Genomic DNA, 25011 nt, shown 5'->3' with positions numbered 1-25011 from the left:
GCGCCTCATACCTCTTACATCCAGGGTAATACAGCGCCTCATACCTCTTACATCCAGGGTAATACAGCGCCCATACCTCTTACATCCAGGGTAATACAGCCCCATACCTCTTACATACAGGGTAATACAGCGACCCATACCTCTTACATCCAGGGTAATACAGCGCCTCATACCTCTTACATCCAGGGTAATACAGCGCCTCATACCTCTTACATCCAGGGTAATACAGCGCCCATACCTCTTACATCCAGGGTAATACAGCGCCCCATACCTCTTACATCCAGGGTAATACAGCGCCTCATACCTCTTACATCCAGGGTAATACAGCGCCTCATACCTCTTACATCCAGGGTAATACAGCGCCCCATACCTCTTACATCCAGGGTAATACAGTGCCTCATACCTCTTACATACAGGGTAATACAGCGCCTCATACCTCTTACATCCAGGGTAATACAGCGCCTCATACCTCTTACATCCAGGGTAATACAGCGCCTCATACCTCTTACATCCAGGGTAATACAGCGCCCCATACCTCTTACATCCAGGGTAATACAGCGCCCCATACCTCTTACATCCAGGGTAATACAGCGCCCCATACCTCTTACATCCAGGGTAATACAGCGCCCCATACCTCTTACATACAGGGTAATACAGCGCCTCATACCTCTTACATCCAGGGTAATACAGCGCCCCATACCTCTTACATCCAGGGTAATACAGCGCCCCATACCTCTTACATCCAGGGTAATACAGCGCCTCATACCTCTTACATCCAGGGTAATACAGCGCCCCATACCTCTTACATCCAGGGTAATACAGCGCCCCATACCTCTTACATCCAGGGTAATACAGCGCCCCATACCTCTTACATCCAGGGTAATACAGCGCCCCATACCTCTTACATCCAGGGTAATACAGCACCTCATACCTCTTACATCCAGGGTAATACAGCGCCCCATACCTCTTACATACAGGGTAATACAGCGCCCCATACCTCTTACATCCAGGGTAATACGGCGCCCCATACCTCTTACATCCAGGGTAATACGGCGCCCCATACCTCTTACATCCAGGGTAATACGGCGCCCCATACCTCTTACATCCAGGGTAATACGGCGCCCCATACCTCTTACATCCAGGGTAATACGGCGCCCCATACCTCTTACATCCAGGGTAATACGGCGCCCCATACCTCTTACATCCAGGGTAATACAGCGCCCCATACCTCTTACATCCAGGGTAATACAGCGCCCCATACCTCTTACATCCAGGGTAATACAGCACCTCATACCTCTTACATCCAGGGTAATACAGCGCCCCATACCTCTTACATCCAGGGTAATACAGCGCCTCATACCTCTTACATCCAGGGTAATACAGCGCCCCATACCTCTTACATACAGGGTAATACAGCGCCCCATACCTCTTACATCCAGGGTAATACAGTGCCTGCAGCCTATCAGAGGAACGCCTCTCCTGCCCCACAGCACAGCCATCTATACTGCTGTCCCGAGGACGGCGATACAGATGACTATGGGGATAAGCGCTTTTACAATGGAAGCGCTCCCCTCCCTGTGCCCTGCCGCCTCCCCCCACTTGTGAGCAGGGCCGCGCTGCCTCGGGCGATCGCCTCACTTTGCCTAATTGGCGGTGCGGCCCTGCTGGCGCCCCCTAAAATTTTGCACCTGGTGAAATGGCAACGTTTGCGGAACGGATCCGGATCCATTTTGCGGTCGTTTGAATGGACCCTTACGGTAAGAGCTGTGAATGTGTGGAATAGACTTCCTCAGGACGTGGTCACAGCAGGAACGGGGGCGGCTTTATAAAGGGTTTAGACGAATTCTTAAGAAGTAAATGACATTAATGCTTATGGAAAACGTGTAGGAATCGGAGTCTCACTTCCTTCTCGGATTCGCGTCCCGACCGATCCCTTAGTTGAACTTCATGGACTTATGTCTTATTATCTTGCGAATTTAAAGTTTTCCCAAACTTCAAACCAAATTCCACTTCAAATGCTTCGCTCAACACTAGAGGTAAGAAAACATGGCTGCCGCGTATTATAGCAGAAAATGAATACGGCGCGATTCTCTCGCTGCAATCACTACACACAGAGACGGCCATTTTATCTTTACTTTATTGCATACGTTTACACTCCCTGCAGTGCTGCCGCACAGTGCAGATTATGACATGATATAGAGAAGCGGTCACCCAGCTTTCCCGGAAGCAGAAAACGCTATGAAATGGCCGGAAAGCATTATTTTAGCATAAGCCCCGCTTCTTGATGTGGTAGAAACCAGAAACCAGACGGACCTGAGATCTGTTTAAAAATGGATCCACCAAAACGGCGGCTCCAGAAGCTTAATGTGAACAGGGAGATCAGGCCTTGTTTCCCATAGCAACCAATCAGAGCACAGCTTTCATGTCTTAAACTGCTGTGGGGAAATGAAAGCTGAGCTCTGATTGGTTGCTACAGGCAGGTCTTGACCAATGAAGCTGCTTTGTGAAGAGGACGTGAAACGCGTCAAGCAGAGAAAGTGCTCAGATTGCGGGATCAGTTTCTACGCGTCTTCTCCTGGTGGGAGGAGCAGCTCCTGGTCACCTCCGCCAGTTTGCCTTCCACTTTGCTGATCCATTCGATGACCTTGTCCAGCTTCCTGTCCAGGACGGTCTCGCAGGTGCTCAGCTCCAGGTCACTCTCCTTCTGGGTCGAAGTATCTGCAAAAACATTACGGGGCAAAACCTGAGCAATATGGTGGCTGAGATACATAAAAAGCAATTCCCTAGTCATCCGATACTCCGGTATGTGATAATCCAGTACCCGTCCAACCCCAGTGATGTGATGCTGTGGTCTGGTTTCGGGTCTGTATTTGTTTGGGGTCTGATCTGGGGTCTACATTAGTTGAGGGGGTCTGTATTAGCTGAGGGAGTCTGTATTAGCTGAGGGGGCATGTTTATTAAAGGGGTCTGGTCTGGGGTCTGTTCTTGTTCAGTGCATCTGATCTGGGGTCTGGCCTGTTTTTCCATAGGATCTGATCTAGGGTCTGTATTAGTTTACGAGTGTTGTTTAGGGTGTCTGGTCTTTGGTCTACATTAATTAAGGGGTCTGTACATTCATTGGGGAGTCTAGTCTTTGGTATATACTTGTTTAGGGGTCTGCTTTTGTTTCGGGGATCTGGTCAAGTCTTTAATTTGCTTAGAGGGTCTAGACTTGTGGTCTGTATTTGTTTACGGTGTCTGGTTAGAGATCTGTATTTGTTTCAGGGGACAGGTCTAGGGTTTGTAATTGTATCTGTCAGGTTGGGGGGTTTGTATTTGTTTAGGGGGTTTAGTCTGGGGTGTGAATATTTAATGAGTCTAGTCTTTGGTCTATACATGTTTAAGGGGTCTGGTATGTGACCTGCATGTGTTTAGGCAGTCTGTATGCACAGTCAGGGGTCTGTTTTTGTTTAGGAGGTCTGTATGTATGGTCTGGGGTCTGTTTGTATAGTAAGGGGTCTGCATTTGTTTAGGGGGTCTGTATGTATTGTGAGGGGTCTTTCTTACGGGGTCTGAATGTATTATTTATGTGGGTCTGCTATGTGATCTGCATTTGTTTAGGAGGTCTGTATGTATGGTCAGTGGTCTGTGTTTAGGGGGTCTGAATGTATTATTTAGGGGGGTCTGGTATGTGATCTGCATTTGTTTAGGAGGTCTGTATGTATGGTCAGGGGTCTGTATTTGTTTAGGAGGTTCTGTATATATGGTCACGAGTTTATATTTGTTTATGGGGTCTGTATGTATGGTCAGAGGTCTGTATTTGTTTCAGGGGTTCTGCATTGGGTCTGTAGGTATGGTCTGGGGTCTGTCTTTGTTTAGGGGGTCTGTATGTATGGTTATGGGTCTGTATTTGTTTCAGGGGTTCTGCATTGGGTCTGTAGGTATGGTCTGGGGTCTGTCTTTGTTTAGGGGGTCTGTATGTATGGTTATGGGTCTGTATTTGTTTAGGAGGTCTGTATGTATGGTCAGTGGTCTGTGTTTAGGGGGTCTGAATGTATTATTTAGGGGGGTCTGGTATGTGATCTGCATTTGTTTAGGAGGTCTGTATGTATGGCCAGGACTCTGTATTTGTTTAGGAGGTCTGTATTTGTTTCAGGGGGTCTGGATTGGGTCTGTAGGTATTGTCTGGAGTCTGTAGGTATGGTTAGGGGTCTGTATTTGTTTTGGAGGTCTGTATTTATGGTCAGGGGTCTGTATTTCTTTAGTAGGTTCTGTATGTATGGCCAGGACTCTGTATTTGTTTAGGAGGTCTGTATTTGTTTCAGGGGGTCTGGATTGGGTCTGTAGGTATTGTCTGGAGTCTGTAGGTATGGTTAGGGGTCTGTATTTGTTTTGGAGGTCTGTATTTATGGTCAGGGGTCTGTATTTCTTTAGTAGGTTCTGTATGTATTGCCAGGGGTCTGTATTTGTTTAGGGGGTCTGTATGTATGGTCAGGGGTCTGTATTTATTTAGGAGGTCTGCATGTATGGTCATTTGTGTAATGTACTAGGCAGTAAGGTGTTTTGCGGCCTCTGGCAGCAGGTTGGGGGGCTCCTGTGACATTTCTTGGGACTTACCGTTAGAGGACAGAACGGTCTGCTTCATGGTGTGCTCGGTCTTGTAATACACATAGCAGCGATAGTTTCCGGCATGCTCTGCGGTGAAAGACTGGATGGTCAGTGTGGCGTCCCCTTTCTTCAGAGCCTCCAAAGACATGGACAGTCCAGATTTCTCAATTGTAATCTTATCATCGAACTCAGCGATCTGCTTCCCCTTCGTGTACCATTGGATCATTAAGTTCTTTAGGTCCAGAGGATCTTTAATGTTCAGCAGGTGACATTTCAGCTGCACCGTGTCCCCGGGGTTGGCCACCACATTGGGATCCACAAGAACCTCAAGTAAAGCATCTGATGACCAAAAAAAACCACAACTTATTATATTCATGAAACCTCTAGCCGGGGTCGTCTGTTCCCATTATATCCTATGATCTATGACTGATACACCCTGCACAGTACCAGGCCCCGTGTCCGGTGACCCCACTATTCTGGTGGACACTTACCTGAGAGCCCGGCCCCCAGGAGCACAGACAGGAGGATGAAGGCTGCGACGGCCATGTTCCCTCTGCAGATGTGCGACGTGTTGTGTTGTTTTCTGCAGGGTCAGGTTTCCTTATATCATCTGTGTTTGGGGTGTATCATGTGAGCGTCGCACGACCTTATCACCCACATACTGTGCCCTCGACAGGCTGCACCCAGGAGATAGGGAGCGAGGACAGAACCGCTCAGGAGGAAACATCCTGCTACTGAGCAATGGCCCCTGTACAACATGTCACCCCAAATGTCATCCTGTCATTACCCTGCACCCCAAATGTCATCCTGTCATTACCCTGCACCCCAAGTGTCATCCTGTCATTATCCTGCACCCCGAGTGTCAGTGTCATTACCCTGTACCCCAAGTGTCAGTGTCATTATCCTGTACCCCAAGTGTCAGTGTCATTATCCTGTACCCCCAAGTGTCAGTGTCATTACCCTGTACCCCCAAGTGTCATTGTCCTGCACCCCAAGTGTCAGTGTCATTGTCCTGTACCCCGAGTGTCAGTGTCATTGTCCTGTACCCCAAGTGTCAGTGTCATTATCCTGTACCCCCAAGTGTCAGTGTCATTACCCTGTACCCCCAAGTGTCAGTGTCATTGTCCTGCACCCCAAGTGTCAGTGTCATTGTCCTGTACCCCGAGTGTCAGTGTCATTGTCCTGTACCCCGAGTGTCAGTGTCATTATCCTGTACCCAGAGTGTCAGTGTCATCATCCTGTACCCCAAGTGTCATCCTGTCATTATCCTGTACCCCAAGTGTCATCCTGTCATTACCCTGTACCCCAAGTGTCAGTGTCATTATCCTGTACCCCCAGTGTCAGTGTCATTGTCCTGTACCCCAAGTGTCAGTGTCATTATCCTGTACCCCGAGTGTCATTATCCTGTACCCCGAGTGTCAGTGTCATTATCCTGTACCCTGAGTGTCAGTGTCATCATCCTGTACCCCAAGTGTCAGTGTCATTATCCTGTACCCCAAGTGTCAGCGTCATTATCCTGTACCCCAAGTGTCATTATCCTGTACCCCAAGTGTCAGCGTCATTATCCTGTACCCCAAGTATCATTATCCTGTACCCCGAGTGTCTTTATCCTGAACCCAAGTGTCAGTGTTATTATCCTGTACCCCGAGTGTCAGTGTAATCATCCTGTACCCCAAGTGTCAGTGTCATCATCCTGTACCCCAAGTGTCAGTGTCATTATCCTGTACCCCAAGTGTCAGCGTCATTATCCAAGTGTCAGTGTCATTATCCTGTACCCCGAGTGTCATTATCCTGTACCCCGAGTGTCAGTGTCATTATCCTGTACCCTGAGTGTCAGTGTCATTATCCTGTACCCCAAGTGTCAGTGTCATTATCCTGTACCCCAAGTGTCAGCGTCATTATCCTGTACCCCAAGTGTCATTATCCTGTACCCCAAGTGTCAGCGTCATTATCCTGTACCCCAAGTGTCAGCGTCATTATCCAAGTGTCAGTGTCATTATCCTGTACCCCGAGTGTCATTATCCTGTACCCCGAGTGTCAGTGTCATTATCCTGTACCCTGAGTGTCAGTGTCATTATCCTGTACCCCAAGTGTCAGTGTCATTATCCTGTACCCCAAGTGTCAGCGTCATTATCCTGTACCCCAAGTGTCATTATCCTGTACCCCAAGTGTCAGCGTCATTATCCTGTACCCCAAGTGTCATTATCCTGTACCCCGAGTGTCTTTATCCTGAACCCAAGTGTCAGTGTTATTATCCTGTACCCCGAGTGTCAGTGTCATCATCCTGTACCCCAAGTGTCAGTGTCATCATCCTGTACCCCAAGTGTCAGTGTCATTATCCTGTACCCCAAGTGTCAGCGTCATTATCCAAGTGTCAGTGTCATTATCCTGTACCCCAAGTGTCATTATCCTGTACCCCGAGTGTCAGTGTCCTGTACCCCGAGTGTCAGTGTCCTGTACCCCAAGTGTCAGCGTCATTATCCTGTACCCCAAGTGTCAGCGTCATTATCCTGTACCCCAAGTGTCAGTGTCATTATCCTGTACCCCAAGTGTCAGCGTCATTATCCTGTACCCCAAGTGTCAGTGTCATTATCCTGTACCCCAAGTGTCATTATCCTGTACCCCAAGTGTCCGCGTCATTATCCTGTACCCCGAGTGTCATTATCCTGTACCCCGAGTGTCTTTATCCTGAACCCCAAGTGTCAGTGTCATTATCCTGTGCCCCAAGTGTCAGTGTCATCATCCTGTACCCCAAGTGTCAGTGTCATTATCCTGTACCCCAAGTGTCAGCGTCATTATCCAAGTGTCAGTGTCATTATCCTGTACCCCAAGTGTCATTATCCTGTACCCCGAGTGTCAGTGTCCTGTACCCCAAGTGTCAGCGTCATTATCCTGTACCCCAAGTGTCAGCGTCATTATCCTGTACCCCAAGTGTCAGCGTCATTATCCTGCACCGTCAGTGTCATTATCCTGCACCCCAAGTGTCAGTGTCATTATCCTGCACCCCAAGTGTCAGTGTCATTATCCTGCACCGTCAGTGTCATTATCCTGCACCCCAAGTGTCAGTGTCATTATCCTGCACCCCAAGTGTCAGCGTCAGTATCCTGTACCCCGAGTGTCAGTGTCATTATCCTGCACCCCGAGTGTCAGTGTCATCATCCTGTACCCCAAGTGTCAGTGTCATTATCCTGTACCCCAAGTGTCAGTCTCATTATCCTGCACCCCGAGTGTCAGTGTCATCATCCTGTACCCCAAGTGTCAGTGTCATTATCCTGTACCCCAAGTGTCATTATCCTGTACCCCGAGTGTCAGTGTCATTATCCTGTACCCCGAGTGTCAGTGTCATTATCCTGTACCCCGAGTGTCAGAGTCATTATCCTGTACCCCGAGTGTCAGTGTCATTATCCTGTACCCCGAGTGTCAGAGTCATTATCCTGTACCCCGAGTGTCAGTGTCATTATCCTGTACCCCGAGTATCAGTGTGTCATGACACGCTGACACTTGGGGTACGGGATAATGACACTAACTCTTGGGGTAATGATTAGTGAATGTGGGGGGTCTTCTTCTTGCTCCCTCTTATCTTATGGTCTTTCCTCTGAGATTACACTGGGTGTATATTGACCTTTGCTAGGAATGTGACATCATGGAGAGAGAACTGATTGTGCCGTATACTGCTCCTCGTCCAGTCTATAGACCCCCCTGTGCCCCTCATACACAGCTCTATGACCCCCATACATAGACCCAGTACTCTAATACATAGAATATGTATGCACATATGAATGTATGTTTCTGTATGCATGCCTATACATGTACCGGTACATTTTTCACATGTAATGCACAGTCAGTGCCAGGTTAAGGGGGTGGAGAAGTTAACAGCTGCCCACAGGCCCCATCTCCTGGCACTCGCTGAGTATGGCGCACGGGGGACCCATCTTTGCCTGTTGCGTCGGTCACAGATGCTGCAGGTGTTGGTCCTGTAACCAGCACACTGTAAATGTTCATGTGATGGACACTGATGCTGTAATACTCTGTGCTGCAGACTTCATACCTGGAAGTAAATTAATATGTCTGGAAGGAGACCAGCAGCGGACCACCTTGTGCTTCTACAACTGGTGCAAAACTACATCTCCCAACATGGAGCTACAACTGCAGGTGGTCAGTGCATGCTGGGGGTTGTAGTTCCACACCTGCTTCACAATCATCACCAGTTCCCAATGCAGGAAGCAGATTTTTATGACGACCCAATAATCTAGAATATGTGACAGTCTTTATATATATATATACAGTCGATTATATTATTACTCCAGTTTTATAAACTGTCTTATTAACTCCTCGAATTCCCTTCTCCCCTTCCCACTACCCGGGCAACATTAAATCAGAGATCAGATCGGATCAGAGACTAAATCCTGGGTTAATCCCGGATCTTTCTGCAATCAATTACTTCTGTCCGGTCAGGGTGTTAGCAGGCGGCAGCTGGGAGGGGGCGGCCGTGTCCCATCCCAATTATCCCTATACCGTCCCCTGATGTTGGGACTGATGAGACGCCGTCACGTGTCACCTTTAAAGTAATAATGCACGGAACATCTTTTGGGATGTAGCAGTGAATCCGCCACTAACACGAACACTATCATTATACGGCGGCAAAAGTAACATTTTCCCCAAAGGTAAGAAACCCAAGAAAACAAAAGTCTTGGAGTCATTTTCTTCTGTCCTGTCATTATATGATGTATGGCTCATAATGTCAGGTTGTCAACAACCTACCTAAGGTACTAAATGGAGAATCTGTCCACATGGCGGCCAGTGTAACTGTGCAGCCCCCTCCTGAGAACATCAAGTGTCAGCCTTGTAAACAATATTGGGCGACCTGATGTCACTGCCCTCAACGTCTCTTCTCACCCATGTGTGCGACACAAGATAAACCCCGAGCGGAGGCCCGACGCGTTCCCCCAGTGACCTGATATCTACATGAACACTGCTAGATGATCATTTCTCCTCAGCAACAGCCAGTGACTACATCTACCTACAATAACATGTCCATACAATCTACTACTATTACAATGCTATAATACTGCCTCCTATGTACAAGAATATAACTACTATAATACTGCTCCTATGTACAAGAATATAACTACTATAATACTGCCTCCTATGTACAAGAATATAACTACTATAATACTGCTCCTATGTGCAAGAATATAACTACTATAATACTGCCTCCTATGTACAAGAATATAACTACTATAATACTGCCTCCTATGTACAAGAATATAACTACTATAATACTGCTCCTATGTACAAGAATATAACTACTATAATACTGCTCCTATGTACAAGAATATAACTACTATAATACTGCTCCTATGTACAAGAATATAACTACTATAATACTGCCTCCTATGTACAGGAATATAACTACTATAATACTGCCTCCTATGTACAGGAATATAACTACTATAATACTGCTCCTATGTACAAGAATATAACTACTATAATACTGCCTCCTAGGTACAAGAATATAACTACTATAATACTGCCTCCTAGGTACAAGAATATAACTACTATAATACTGCCTCCTATGTACAAGAATATAACTACTATAATACTGCTCCTATGTACAAGAATATAACTACTATAATACTGCCTCCTATGTACAGGAATATAACTACTATAATACTGCCTCCTATGTACAGGAATATAACTACTATAATACTGCTCCTATGTACAAGAATATAACTACTATAATACTGCCTCCTAGGTACAAGAATATAACTACTATAATACTGCCTCCTAGGTACAAGAATATAACTACTATAATACTGCTCCTATGTACAAGAATATAACTACTATAATACTGCTCCTATGTGCAAGAATATAACTACTATAATACTGCTCCTATGTACAGGAATATAACTACTATAATACTGCTCCTATGTACAAGAATATAACTACTATAATACTGCCTTCTATGTACAGGAATATAACTACTATAATACTGCCTCCTATGTACAGGAATATAACTACTATAATACTGCCTTCTATGTACAGGAATATAACTACTATAATACTGCCTCCTATGTACAAGAATATAACTGCTAGCATACTGCCTACATATATGTATGTAACTTCTGTATTCTATGGACAAGAGGCAGAGGTGACAGATCCAGCCGAATTTGAGTGTTTCTGTTCCTTTTGGGCGTTTCTCGGCGGTACAGAGGTGAAGTTTCATACATCCTGCCGGATCCATCTGACAAATGCATTGCAATACCGGATCCGTCTCTCCGGTGTCATCCGGTATTTATCTCTTTCACAGATTTAAAGGTCTGAGCATGCGCAGACCGAGAAACCGGATCCGTTTTTCCGGAACACTTGGTACCGGATCCGGCATTAATACATTTCAATGGAAATTAATGCCATATCCGAAAATCCGGCAAGTGTTCCGGAATTTTGGACAGAGAAAATACAGCAGCATGCTGCGGTATTTTCTGTTTACTTCTTAAGAATTCGTCTAAACCCTTTATAAGGCCGTCCCCTGTTCCTGCTGTGACCACGTCCGGAGGTCTCTATTCCACAGATTCACAGATCTAACAGTAAAGAAGTTTTGACGCTTCCGGAGACTGAACTTTTTCCTCTCCAGTCGGAGGCAGCGCCCCTTTGTCTTCTGAGGGCATTTTACACGGAACAGCTTTTCACCATATTTTTTGTACGGCCCATTTATATACTTGTACAGGTTAATCATGTCCCCCCTTAGACGTCTCTTCTCAAGACTAAATACATTCAATTCTTTTAATCTTTCCCCATAACTAAGACCCTCCAGGCCCCTTATCAGTTTAGTCGCTCTCCTCTGTACTATCTCCAGCTCCAGGGCGTCCTTTCTATGGACTGAACTGCATATTCCAGATGAGGCCGCACCAGCGCTTTGTAAAGTGGTGATATTACATTCCTGCCCCGCGAGTCCATGCCTCGTCTAATGCATGACAATATCCTGGTGGCCTTAGAAGCAGCTGATTGACATTGTGCTGTTATTTAATCTACCATCTACAAGGACACCCAAATTCTTCTACAAGGACACCCTTAAGTGACTCCCCCAGTGTCACATCACCTCCTAGGACATATGAAGCACAGAGATTATTACTACCAAGATGCAGAACTTTACATTTGTCCACATTGAACCTCATTTGCCAAGTTGATGCCCAATCACTCAGAGCGTCCACGTCAGATCTTGTAGTTTATGGACATCTTCCATAGACCGTACAGTTCTACACAGCTTAGTGTCATCTGCAGAAATAGAGATGGGGCTATTAATCCCATCCTCAATATCATTAATAAATAAATAAATTAAATAATAGAGGGCCCAGCACTGAACCTTGGGGTCACCACTTATAACCCGGGACCATTCTGAATAGGAATCATTGACCACAACTCTCTGGACACGGTCCTTCAGCCAGTTCTCACTCCAATTACAGACGATACTTTCCAAACCCATAGACCTTACTTTACCTATTAAACGTCCATGAGGGACAGGATCAAATGTCTCTGCAAAATCCCAAAACACTACATCCACCCCTCTGTCCAGGCTACTACTTACCTCACTACATCCACAGCCGCCCCTCTGTCCAGGCTTCTACTTACCTCACTACATCCACAGCCGCCCCTCTGTCCAGGCTACTACTTACCTCACTACATCCACAGCCGCCCCTCTGTCCAGGCTACTACTTACCTCACTACATCCACCCCTCTGTCCAGGCTACTACTTACCTCACTACATCCACAGCCGCCCCTCTGTCCAGGCTTCTACTCCCCTCACTACATCCACAGCCGCCCCTCTGTCCAGGCTACTACTTACCTCACTACATCCACAGCCGCCCCTCTGTCCAGGCTACTACTTACCTCACTACATCCACCCCTCTGTCCAGGCTACTACTTACCTCACTACATCCACAGCCGCCCCTCTGTCCAGGCTTCTACTCCCCTCACTACATCCACAGCCGCCCCTCTGTCCAGGCTACTACTTACCTCACTATATCCACAGCCGCCCCTCTGTCCAGGCTTCTACTTACCTCACTACATCCACAGCCGCCCCTCTGTCCAGGCTTCTACTCACCTCACTACATCCAGAGCCTCCCCTCTGTCCAGGCTACTACTTACCTCACTACATCCACAGCCGCCCCTCTGTCCAGCCTTCTACTTACCTCACTACATCCACAGCCGCCCCTCTGTCGAGGCTTCTACTCACCTCACTACATCCACAGCCGCCCCTCTGTCCAGGCTACTACTTACCTCACTACATCCACAGCCGCCCCTCTGTCCAGGCTACTACTTACCTCACTACATCCACAGCCGCCCCTCTGTCCAGGCTTTCACTCAGGCTATAGAAGAAAGAAGAGGATCCTATTATGGGCGACTATGACAACTGACTTTTAACAAAGAGGTTATATTGGGCCTCTCACATCTCAAGGCCTGGCCCAGTAGTACAGACCGTCATGTGCCCCCATCTTCTCCAGTTTAACCCTCTTCTGCACCATGAGGTCAGGCAGGGACATGGTCTTGGCCTTTACACATTCTGCTGCATTCATCCGAGGCTGATGATGATGATCACCTTTTAAATTACCTTTAAAATGGGAAGTGCTCGTCAAACGAGATTGTCCTTCACCCTTCAGCTTTATCAGAGAAGTAATAAAATGAGGGCAGGTTATCAACATGGGAAATATTTGCACACCCCTCCCTACGTGAAATCGGTGCTACCAAACAGTACTAATCCCGAGTTCTCACACGTCTTCTGCTCCAGTCACAGCCAAAGCTGCATTCAGAGCTCTGCTGGCTGTTAGGTGATGTGACGGGCAGCAGGTGGAGCCAAACCACGGTCTGTTTCCAAGGGAGACCAGCAGAATTATGAATGCAGCTCTGAGTACACCTGGAATAATTCAATAACTGTTAATTGTGTAGAGTATCTTAGATTTAAGACCTACCTGTCCACAGAATTGGTGATAAGCGTCTTATCACTGGGACCACTAGCCCCACTATCACAACATCAGGAGTCCCAAGCCCCCTCCCCCCCGGTATGAATAAAGCTATGGTTTTCCCTGCTTGTTCAGTGTCACTCCGTTTTGGACATGTTCACAACTTAAAGGCATATACCAGAAGTGACGATCTCAAAAAGTTTCCACAGAGAAGCGCGGCGGCAGCAACCACAAAATCGGAAAAGGAAGCTTCGGTGTTCAGATATGAGGACGGCGCTCACACATTTTATTTTATTACAAGTTTGTTACACATCTGGTGATGACATCATTATACAGAAATAATAGTGCAATGGACGAATAGAAAAGCACGTGACTATAATAACACAGCAGCCCCTGCTGGTTCAGAGTCTTGTACAGTGGAAGGAACTGCATTATGGGCTGTTAGGGATGTGCCTAAAAACAAGCATGATAACTGTTTCCAATCACAAACAGCAGAATCGTGAGTTCAGCTCTGGAGTATAATACTAGATACAATAAAGAAAAGTAATACAAACTGTTAAAAACCCATCAGGCCTACGGAGAGCACCTGAATATAAACTACTGTTATCAGCCAATAGTAAAACCATGACTGCCTGGGGTGAAGGGATGATCGTCACCCCCTTCATGTTCATCAGCTTTGGTCATAAACTCAGCCATAACGGGATGCAAGACATTTCTAAGAAAAAATTACTTATGGTGGTTTTTTATTGTTAGATTTTATGTTACATACTAAAATTGTGCAAAATTAAGTTTGCAAAAATTTGTTTTTTTAGTAATTCCACTTTTACCTATGATAGATAGACAGTATATTGTTGCCACTCTTATTTCGCCATCCAAAAAAATAACCAGAGGGGTCCGGAGGCCGAGACCTTCAATGATCCTGAGGGGTTGAGTCCGTGCCCTCAGCAGTTGACCCCCAGCTTATGATACAGGTATAGAAAACCCCATAAAACCAAGAAAGGATATACGTGGTACCAAGGCAAATCAGTCAAGATGAGGCCCTAGCTCTTTCCCCAGTGACTGGTCCAGCAAACACCCCATTGTCACCACTGTTGACCCCAAAACCCCGTTTGGGTGCCTCATTTCCTGCAGCCACATCATACCTGTGCCCCCTTCTTGCCAATACTGACTGGGAAGAGAAGCTGAACCCCTGTTGCCCCTCCCCCACCTCTCGGGTTTCATAGCCATGGTAGGGTCGGACCCTATACCCAAACCTCTGTGAGAGTCTAAGGGCCTTCATAATATTTTATACTGAAGGAAAGAAGAACATAGAACGTCGTCAACGTAGCGGGAACGTTACATGAAGAAACCCGTCCTGTGGTAACCGCGTCCCGACATCGTCCCCACCCACAGCAACAAAGGGGCTAGAGCTGGAAAATGGTCAAAACCCCTGTACCCCAATATCCTGCATTAACCCCCCATCTCAATGGAAATATAAGCAGGAAATATTACTCCAATATAACAATGGGTTTTCGTGTTCTGGGGTCAAGTACATAGAAAGGGGGCATATAATGGGGGAGGGGCCGTGCAGGGGGTATGAGGGGAGTTTTGTCTAAAGTTCGGGAAGGCCCTAAAAGAGCAAAATTGTCCAAGTTCCTTTAGGCTCTTCTCTGTCAGTGGTAGACAAGGGAGAGGCGGCTGCTCAGACCACCGAGTCCTGCGGTGGGGGCCGGTAGAGGCTGCCCAGTGGAAACCCGGCCGCGCACGCGCTCAGAAGACAGATGCAGCAGTTGTCTCTCGGATCGCTCTGTCCTTCTTCCTCCTTATCTCTTGTCAGACACAACGTATTAACTAAGAGACAGAAGAAAAAAATAATCAGCGCCGCCTTCCACACCCACCTACACTAAAGGATTCCTTTATACACAAGTCACACCCGGAGCAGTAGAGAAAATGCAACTTTTTTATATATATTTTTTTTAGGTCTCAGTATACCGGGACTTCATAACTCACTGTCCGTCCCCTGCTGGTTCCAAGCTCTGCACACAGCCGGGGTGTCACTTTAAATGTTTATGGTATCGACTAGGTCAGGGGTAGGCAACCTCCGGCACTCCAGGTGTTGTGAAACTACAACTCCCAGCATGCATACTTGCTCTGCTCTTCTCAGAACTCTCATAGAAATGAATGGAGCATGCTGGGAGTTGTAGTTTCACAACAGCTGGAGTGCCGAAGGTTGCTGATCCCTGCGTACTAGGTCATCCGTGCACTCACCCAGAGCTCTGCCACATTTTCCTGCGTATCGAATGGGCCACAAAGCGATGGAGACTACGGCGTCCATAACCGACCTGGGGGCGAAACCGAAAACAACATCAGGACGAGCGCAGTCGTATTGCAGCACAGCATCCATGCACCCGTTAAAACCGGAAACTGGACAGGACGCGATTACCGTCCAGGACACCCGGGTGAAGCAGGTGTAAGGCCCCTTATAAGTCGCCCTACAGGGGAGGAAACGGCTGATAACAGAGAGTAACAGATGGCGGGGGGGCGGCGGGGTCCAGATGTGACGGTGTGATCGGTGCGGCTCTGGATCATCACACTTACCTGGCGTCCTGCCGTCCTCACAGATGAAGAAATTAAAAGTCCCAGAGACGAGCGGCACCAAGAGACACAGAGGAAGTTTACAGAAGCCGCAGAGATGTCGTCAGATTTAAAGGGCAGCAGATCACAGAAAACAGGAAGCTCCACATGTCAACCCCAGAATATAGTTTACTAATACTGTAAATCCCTCAAGAAGTATCATGAACGTCCACGACTGCTGCCCCAGGAGGAGCGGTCACCCAGCTTTCCACAGACCCCCCCCCCCCCCATCCCCCGCCGGGAGCCTCACATTTTATAAAAACAATGTAACTTCTTGTAAAATGAAACTTAGAGCTGAATCCGGAGCAGAGACGGAATTAAAGGGACAGACACTCCTGATGTGTCCGCGCTGTACACTCCCATCCTCCATACCTGAGAGGTGACAGCAGTACAGTACAGAGCACACTCACCCTCCATACCTGAGAGGTGACAGCTGTACAGAACAGAGCACACTCACCCTCCATACCTGAGAGGTGACAGCAGTACAGTACAGAGCACACTCACCCTCCATACCTGAGAGGTGACAGCTGTACAGAACAGAGCACACTCACCCTCCATATCTGAGAGGTGACAGCAGTACAGTACAGAGCACACTCACCCTCCATACCTGAGAGGTGACAGCAGTACAGAGCACACTCACCCTCCATATCTGAGAGGTGACAGCTGTACAGTACAGAGCACACTCATCCTCCATACCTGAGAGGTGACAGCTGTACAGTACAGAGCACACTCACCCTCCATACCTGAGAGGTGACAGCTGTACAGTACAGAGCACACTCACCCTCCATACCTGAGAGATGACAGCTGTACAGTACAGAGCACACTCACCCTCCATACCTGAGAGGTGACAGCAGTACAGTACAGAGCACACTCACCCTCCATACCTGAGAGGTGACAGCAGTACAGTACAGAGCACACTCACCCTCCATACCTGAGAGGTGACAGCAGTACAGTACAGAGCACACTCACCCTCCATACCTGAGAGGTGACAGCAGTACAGTACAGAGCACACTCACCCTCCATACCTGAGAGGTGACAGCAGTACAGTACAGAGCACACTCACCCTCCATACCTGAGAGGTGACAGCTGTACAGTACAGAGCACACTCACCCTCCATACCTGAGAGGTGACAGCTGTACAGTACAGAGCACACTCCCATCCTCCATACCTGAGAGGTGACAGCTGTACAGTACAGAGCACACTCACCCTCCATACCTGAGAGATGACAGCTGTACAGTACAGAGCACACTCACCCTCCATACCTGAGAGGTGACAGCAGTACAGTACAGAGCACACTCACCCTCCATACCTGAGAGGTGACAGCAGTACAGTACAGAGCACACTCACCCTCCATACCTGAGAGGTGACAGCAGTACAGTACAGAGCACACTCACCCTCCATACCTGAGAGGTGACAGCAGTACAGTACAGAGCACACTCATCCTCCATACCTGAGAGGTGACAGCAGTACAGTACAGAGCACACTCATCCTCCATACCTGAGAGGTGACAACAGTACAGTACAGTACAGAGCACACTCACCCTCCATACCTGAGAGGTGACAGCAGTACAGTACAGAGCACACTCACCCTCCATACCTGAGAGGTGACAGCAGTACAGTACAGAGCACACTCACCCTCCATACCTGAGAGGTGACAGCTGTACAGTACAGAGCACACTCATCCTCCATACCTGAGAGGTGACAGCTGTACAGTACAGAGCACACTCATCCTCCATACCTGAGAGGTGACAGCAGTACAGTACAGAGCACACTCACCCTCCATACCTGAGAGGTGACAGCAGTACAGTACAGAGCACACTCCCATCCTCCATACCTGAGAGGTGACAGCAGTACAGTACAGAGCACACTCATCCTCCATACCTGAGAGGTGACAGCAGTACAGTACAGAGCACACTCATCCTCCATACCTGAGAGGTGACAGCAGTACAGTACAGAGCACACTCACCCTCCATACCTGAGAGGTGACAGCAGTACAGTACAGAGCACACTCCTATCCTCCATACCTGAGAGGTGACAGCTGTACAGTACAGAGCACACTCCCATCCTCCATACCTGAGAGGTGACAGCTGTACAGTACAGAGCACACTCATCCTCCATACCTGAGAGGTGACAGCAGTACAGTACAGAGCACACTCATCCTCCATACCTGAGAGGTGACAGCAGTACAGTACAGAGCACACTCATCCTCCATACCTGAGAGGTGACAGCAGTACAGTACAGAGCACACTCACCCTCCATACCTGAGAGGTGACAGCTGTACAGTACAGAGCACACTCACCCTCCATACCTGAGAGGTGACAGCAGTACAGTACAGAGCACACTCATCCTCCATACCTGAGAGGTGACAGCAGTACAGTACAGAGCACACTCATCCTCCATACCTGAGAGGTGACAGCTGTACAGTACAGAGCACACTCCCATCCTCCATACCTGAGAGGTGACAGCAGTACAGTACAGAGCACACTCATCCTCCATACCTGAGAGGTGACAGCTGTACAGTACAGAGCACACTCCCATCCTCCATACCTGAGAGGTGACAGCAGTACAGTACAGAGCACACTCATCCTCCATACCTGAGAGGTGACAGCTGTACAGTACAGAGCACACTCCCATCCTCCATACCTGAGAGGTGACAGCTGTACAGTACAGAGCACACTCATCCTCCATACCTGAGAGGTGACAGCTGTACAGTACAGAGCACACTCATCCTCCATACCTGAGAGGTGACAGCTGTACAGTACAGAGCACACTCATCCTCCATACCTGAGAGGTGACAGCAGTACAGTACAGAGCACACTCCCATCCTCCATACCTGAGAGGTGACAGCTGTACAGTACAGAGCACACTCCCATCCTCCATACCCGAGAGGTGACAGCAGTACAGTACAGAGCACACTCCCATCCTCCATACCTGAGAGGTGACAGCAGTACAGTACAGAGCACACTCATCCTCCATACCTGAGAGGTGACAGCTGTACAGTACAGAGCACACTCACCCTCCATACCTGAGAGGTGACAGCTGTACAGTACAGAGCACACTCACCCTCCATACCTGAGAGGTGAGAGCTGTACAGTACAGAGCACACTCACCCTCCATACCTGAGAGGTGACAGCAGTACAGTACAGAGCACACTCACCCTCCATACCTGAGAGGTGACAGCAGTACAGTACAGAGCACACTCACCCTCCATACCTGAGAGGTGACAGCAGTACAGTACAGAGCACACTCATCCTCCATACCTGAGAGGTGACAGCTGTACAGTACAGAGCACACTCACCCTCCATACCTGAGAGGTGACAGCAGTACAGTACAGAGCACACTCACCCTCCATACCTGAGAGGTGACAGCAGTACAGTACAGAGCACACTCCCATCCTCCATACCTGAGAGGTGACAGCAGTACAGTACAGAGCACACTCATCCTCCATACCTGAGAGGTGACAGCACATAATCATACACCCCGGCCGCAGGATAACCTGGCACCCATTTCACGGATCATTTATCCTCTGTTCATTGCACTTTAACACAGGAGCCCCCCCCCCCCCCCCCTCACTAGTCTGTAACATCCCCCTTGTGTATAACAATACCGCGCCTCACACGTCACCGCCATATACTGCCTGTTCTGTCTATACTGCCATCAAAGACATATTCCAGGAATAGAATGGAGGCAGCCTCTTAATGCTCCGGACAGATGTAGAAGAGCTGAAAATGAACAGTATTATCAGTACAGACAATGTAGTAGATGTCACCTGCAGTCCCATGTAACACCACAGAAAACACGGTGATAACTCTCTGAGTACAGATAATGTAGTAGATGGCCTTGTGCCAGTCACCACTCCGATGCCTCCATCTTGTGCCAGTCATTGCAATGGTTGCCCATACGGTATAGAATCCAATTTAAACTCATTCTCAACCTCACAGCTCTCCACAGTGCTGCACCCCTACATCTCCTCCTCTTCTCTGTCTACCCCCTACCCCTGCTCTCCACAGTGCTGCACCCCTACATCTCCTCCTCATCTCTGTCTACCCCCCTACCCCTGCTCTCCACAGTGCTGCACCCCTACATCTCCTCCTCTTCTCTGTCTACCCCCTACCCCTGCTCTCCACAGTGCTGCACCCCTACATCTCCTCCTCATCTCTGTCTACCCCCTACCCCTGCTCTCCACAGTGCTGCACCCCTACATCTCCTCCTCTTCTCTGTCTACCCCCTACCCCTGCTCTCCACAGTGCTGCACCTCTACATCTCCTCTTCATCTCTGTCTACCCCCCTACCCCTGCTCTCCACAGTGCTGCACCTCTACATCTCCTCCTCTTCTCTGTCTACCCCCTACCCCTGCTCTCCACAGTGCTGCACCCCTACATCTCCTCCTCTTCTCTGTCTACCCCCCTACCCGTGCTCTCCACAGTGCTGCACCCCTACATCTCCTCCTCTTCTCTGTCTACCCCCTACCCCTGCTCTCCACAGTGCTGCACCCCTACATCTCCTCCTCTTCTCTGTCTACCCCCTACCCCTGCTCTCCACAGTGCTGCACCCCTACATCTCCTCCTCTTCTCTGTCTACCCCCTACCTGTGCTCTCCACAGTGCTGCACCCCTACATCTCCTCCTCTTCTCTGTCTACCCCCTACCCCTGCTCTCCACAGTGCTGCACCCCTACATCTCCTCCTCTTCTCTGTCTACCCCCTACCCCTGCTCTCCACAGTGCTGCACCCCTACATCTCCTCCTCTTCTCTGTCTACCCCCTACCCCTGCTCTCCACAGTGCTGCACCCCTACATCTCCTCCTCTTCTCTGTCTACCCCCTACCCCTGCTCTCCACAGTGCTGCACCCCTACATCTCCTCCTCTTCTCTGTCTACCCCCTACCCCTGCTCTCCACAGTGCTGCACCCCTACATCTCCTCCTCTTCTCTGTCTACCCCCTACCCCTGCTCTCCACAGTGCTGCACCCCTACATCTCCTCCTCTTCTCTGTCTACCCCCTACCCCTGCTCTCCACAGTGCTGCACCCCTACATCTCCTCCTCTTCTCTGTCTACCCCCTACCCCTGCTCTCCACAGTGCTGCACCCCTACATCTCCTCCTCTTCTCTGTCTACCCCCTACCCCTGCTCTCCACAGTGCTGCACCCCTACATCTCCTCCTCTTCTCTGTCTACCCCCTACCCCTGCTCTCCACAGTGCTGCACCCCCTACATCTCCTCCTCATCTGTCTACCCCCTACCCCTGCTCTCCACAGTGCTGAACCCCTACATCTCCTCCTCATCTCTGTCTACCCCCCTACCCCTGCTCTCTACAGTGCTGCACCCCCTACATCTCCTCCTCATCTCTGTCTACCCCTGATCTTTCATCTTGTGTCTCCCCTATCTCCTCATAGATTGTAAGCTCTTGTGTCTCCTCCATCTCCTCATAGATTGTAAGCTCTTGTGTCTCCTCTATCTCAATATAACAAAAAATAACAAACACAGGTGCACTCTGCAGTCTCACTAAATCCTCAAACTGATTTTAAAATTGAGAGATTAGTCAACATGTCCTACGGTGTAGAACATGTCTAAGCTGGGGATTGCCACTAGCAACGGGCCACAAGTGCAGGATTTGCTCCCCTATATATATGCACAACTGCATGTGGGTTTGAAGCACCTCCTGCTAATGCCAACCTGTCTTCTTAGTTTGTATATATAGATTCCTGGAGGTGTATAAACTCCTATTTAAATGTGCCTGTTTTCCATCTAAAGGCCACATTTAGGTGCACCTGTGAGGCTTGGGACATATCAGCAAGTCTTGAGTGGGACTCACAGACTCCTCCCTCCTCCCATTGCAAGCATGGCCACATGCTGGAGGTAACTGGTGAGTTGTTTGTGAGTCGGCCTTATGCTCCTGTAATTTGCCCACTGGCTCCTGGTATTGCCCATACGGCTCAGGTAGGAGAGTGTAGGGTCCCGGGCTACTTGAGAATCCTTGGCGTGGTGCCCAGGCTTAGACATGTTCTACACCGTAGGACATGTTGACTAATCTCTCAATTTTAAAATCAGTTTGAGGATTTAGTGAGACTGCAGAGTGCACCTATGTTTGTTAGTATTGTTATATTAATTATTACATCCGCACTTGTCACCTTGTGTAGGATGTCTATTGTGGTACTTGTGGTTCGCCGCGGGCATCCTCCATTGTATGCATTTTGCTGGGGATTGCCATTAGCAACGGGCCACAAGTGCAGGATTTGCTCCCCTATATATATGCACAACTGCATGTGGGTTTGAGCACCTCCTGCTAATGCCAACCTGTCTTCTTAGTTTGTCTCTCCTATCTCCTCATAGATTGTAAGCTCTTGTGTCTCCTCTATCTCCTCATAGATTGTAAGCTCTTGTGTCTCTCCTATCTCCTCATAGATTGTAAGCTTTTGTGTCTCCCCCTATCGCCGCATAGATTGTAAGCTCTTGTGTCACCTCTATCTCCTCATAGATTGTAAACTCTTGTGTCACCCTCTATCTCCTCATAGATTGTAAGCTCTTGTGTCACCCTCTATCTCCTCATAGATTGTAAGCTCTTGTGTCTCCTCTATCTCCTCATAGATTGTAAGCTCTTGTGTCTCCTCCATCTCCTCATAGATTGTAAGCTCTTGTGTCTCCTCCATCTCCTCATAGATTGTAAGCTCTTGTGTCTTCTCCATCTCCTCATAGATTGTAAGCTCTTGTGTCTCCTCCATCTCCTCATAGATTGTAAGCTCTTGTGTCTCCTCCATCTCCTCATAGATTGTAAGCTCTTGTGTCTCCTCCATCTCCTCATAGATTGTAAGCTCTTGTGTCTCCTCCATCTCCTCATAGATTGTAAGCTCTTGTGTCTCCTCCATCTCCTCATAGATTGTAAGCTCTTGTGTCTCCTCCATCTCCTCATAGATTGTAAGCTCTTGTGTCTCCTCCATCTCCTCATAGATTGTAAGCTCTTGTGTCTCCTCCATCTCCTCATAGATTGTAAGCTCTTGTGTCTCCTCCATCTCCTCATAGATTGTAAGCTCTTGTGTCTCCTCCATCTCCTCATAGATTGCAAGCTCTTGTGTCTCCCCTATCTCCTCATAGATTGTAAGCTCTTGTGTCTCCCCTATCTCCTCATAGATTGTAAGCTCTTGTGTCTCCTCCATCTCCTCATAGATTGTAAGCTCTTGTGTCTCCTCCATCTCCTCATAGATTGCAAGCTCTTGTGTCTCCCCTATCTCCTCATAGATTGTAAGCTCTTGTGTCTCCCCTATCTCCTCATAGATTGTAAGCTCTTGTGTCTCTCCTGTCTCCTCATAGATTGTAAACTCTTGTGTCTCCTCTATCTCCTCATAGATTGTAAGCTCTTGTGTCTCCTCCATCTCCTCATAGATTGTAAACTCTTGTGTCTCCTCTATCTCCTCATAGATTGTAAACTCTTGTGTCATAGATAGATTCCATTAGACAGGTACCACAATTGTCGGTGCAGCTCTAGCTGTGACTGGAGTACAAGTCATTTGATCCTGTTGGAAGCTGTGACTGATTTAATGTGAATGATTTAACTCAGGTGGCGACCCCTGATCACGCTTCATGTTAAACATTGAGCCGTGCCGTGTGATAAGTAACACATGTGTAGCGCTCTTAAAGCGGAAGGACGCGTATTATCATACGGTATTCCCCTGGAATTTGATATTGAGGGCTTGTTCTCAGTATAGGTAATCAATATCAGATTGGCGGGGGTCCGACTCCTGGGGACCCCCCCCCCCACCCCCCACCGCCAATCAGCTATTTGAGGAGGCCCCTACATCCACTCGAGCCCTGCAGTCTCTTCGCAGCTCACCAAGCACAGCGCCATAAACTGTATAGTGGCTGGGCTTGGTATTGCAGGTCAGAAACATTAATTATAAACGAAAAAAGGAAAAAAGGCAAAAAAAAATATGGAAAATCGTTATGTCCTCAAAGTGTTAAGGTTTCATCAGAACGCACCGGGTTGGGGCATAACATAGATCGGCGGTCGTCAACCTGTGATTCTCTAGCAGTTTCGGAACTACAACTCCCAGCATGCCTCTCCTAATGTAATAAGCTGCTGGATGTAATAAAGGGGTCATTCAGTGTGTGTCATCTGAGAGAGGATGTGACCATGCAGGGTCTGGGGAAAGCTGGGTGACGTCCTCCATGGCCCGCTACCAGGGAAAGGAGCGGCTCGCGAGGACGTCTGGAATCAGACGAGGCCACAAATCTGCCGCTCGTCTGTCACATCTGCAGGTGACCTACATAGTCCTGGCCTGGCGAGGATGACTAGGAGCCCCCCGAAGGGGGAACGTTCTCCAAATGGGAAAAAAAATTGGTTCTTTTTCAGTTACGTCTCATCTTCTTGCTGCTCCCTGCCTATGTATGTGTCAGTGTTCACTGCAATTCTGGTATTCTATTCACAGAATGAACGCCTCTTAGGTAAGGGAGTGCTGGACTGCACAGAATTTTGGGAGCAAATTAAATAAAGGTCCTGAGGGCCCGGGACAGTCAGGGGTCTTGGAGATGTCATCCCTCAGACGATTCATCCAGAACCTGCCAAGTTTCCAGCTAACATCCGCATTTCTCAATGAAGCCGCACACATTTTGGTGGTCATGTGACACGATCCTGGACCTTGAACCCCCCTCCGTATTCCACATATTCCTTCACGGCAGCCTCTGATTGATATATGGGGAGGACATGATTGTAAGCTCTTGTGACAAATGGGCACAGCGGGCAAGAGACGAATGAGCGGGCGTCCCGCACCCCAGTCTGGCCCCAGTTATTCTGCACCCAGGAGAAGCGCAGGCACAAGTTACAAAAGCAGAGTTTATTTATTCCCAGTAATAGCGGGAGGGGCAGAT

The 25011-nt window shown here is 48.4% G+C and overlaps 1 long non-coding RNA gene across 3 annotated transcripts; it reads left to right on the top strand.

The window, feature by feature from the left end:
- The first annotated feature begins 2738 nt into the window (after window positions 1-2738).
- Window positions 2739-4590, top strand: LOC121007586. 3 transcript variants are annotated; one of them, XR_005780437.1, is made up of 5 exons: window positions 2739-3240; window positions 3362-3456; window positions 3604-3869; window positions 3921-3998; window positions 4178-4590. It is a non-coding gene; the product is annotated as an uncharacterized LOC121007586 (long non-coding RNA). The 3 variants fall into 3 exon arrangements; XR_005780436.1 differs by having other exon boundaries at window positions 3604-3998; XR_005780438.1 differs by having other exon boundaries at window positions 3604-4007; window positions 4188-4590.
- Window positions 4591-25011: the final 20421 nt, after the last annotated feature.

Source organism: Bufo bufo, chromosome 7, assembly GCF_905171765.1.
Source record: "Bufo bufo chromosome 7, aBufBuf1.1, whole genome shotgun sequence".
Taxonomy (NCBI): domain Eukaryota; kingdom Metazoa; phylum Chordata; class Amphibia; order Anura; family Bufonidae; genus Bufo; species Bufo bufo.
This window is presented reverse-complemented; position numbering and strand designations above follow the sequence as displayed.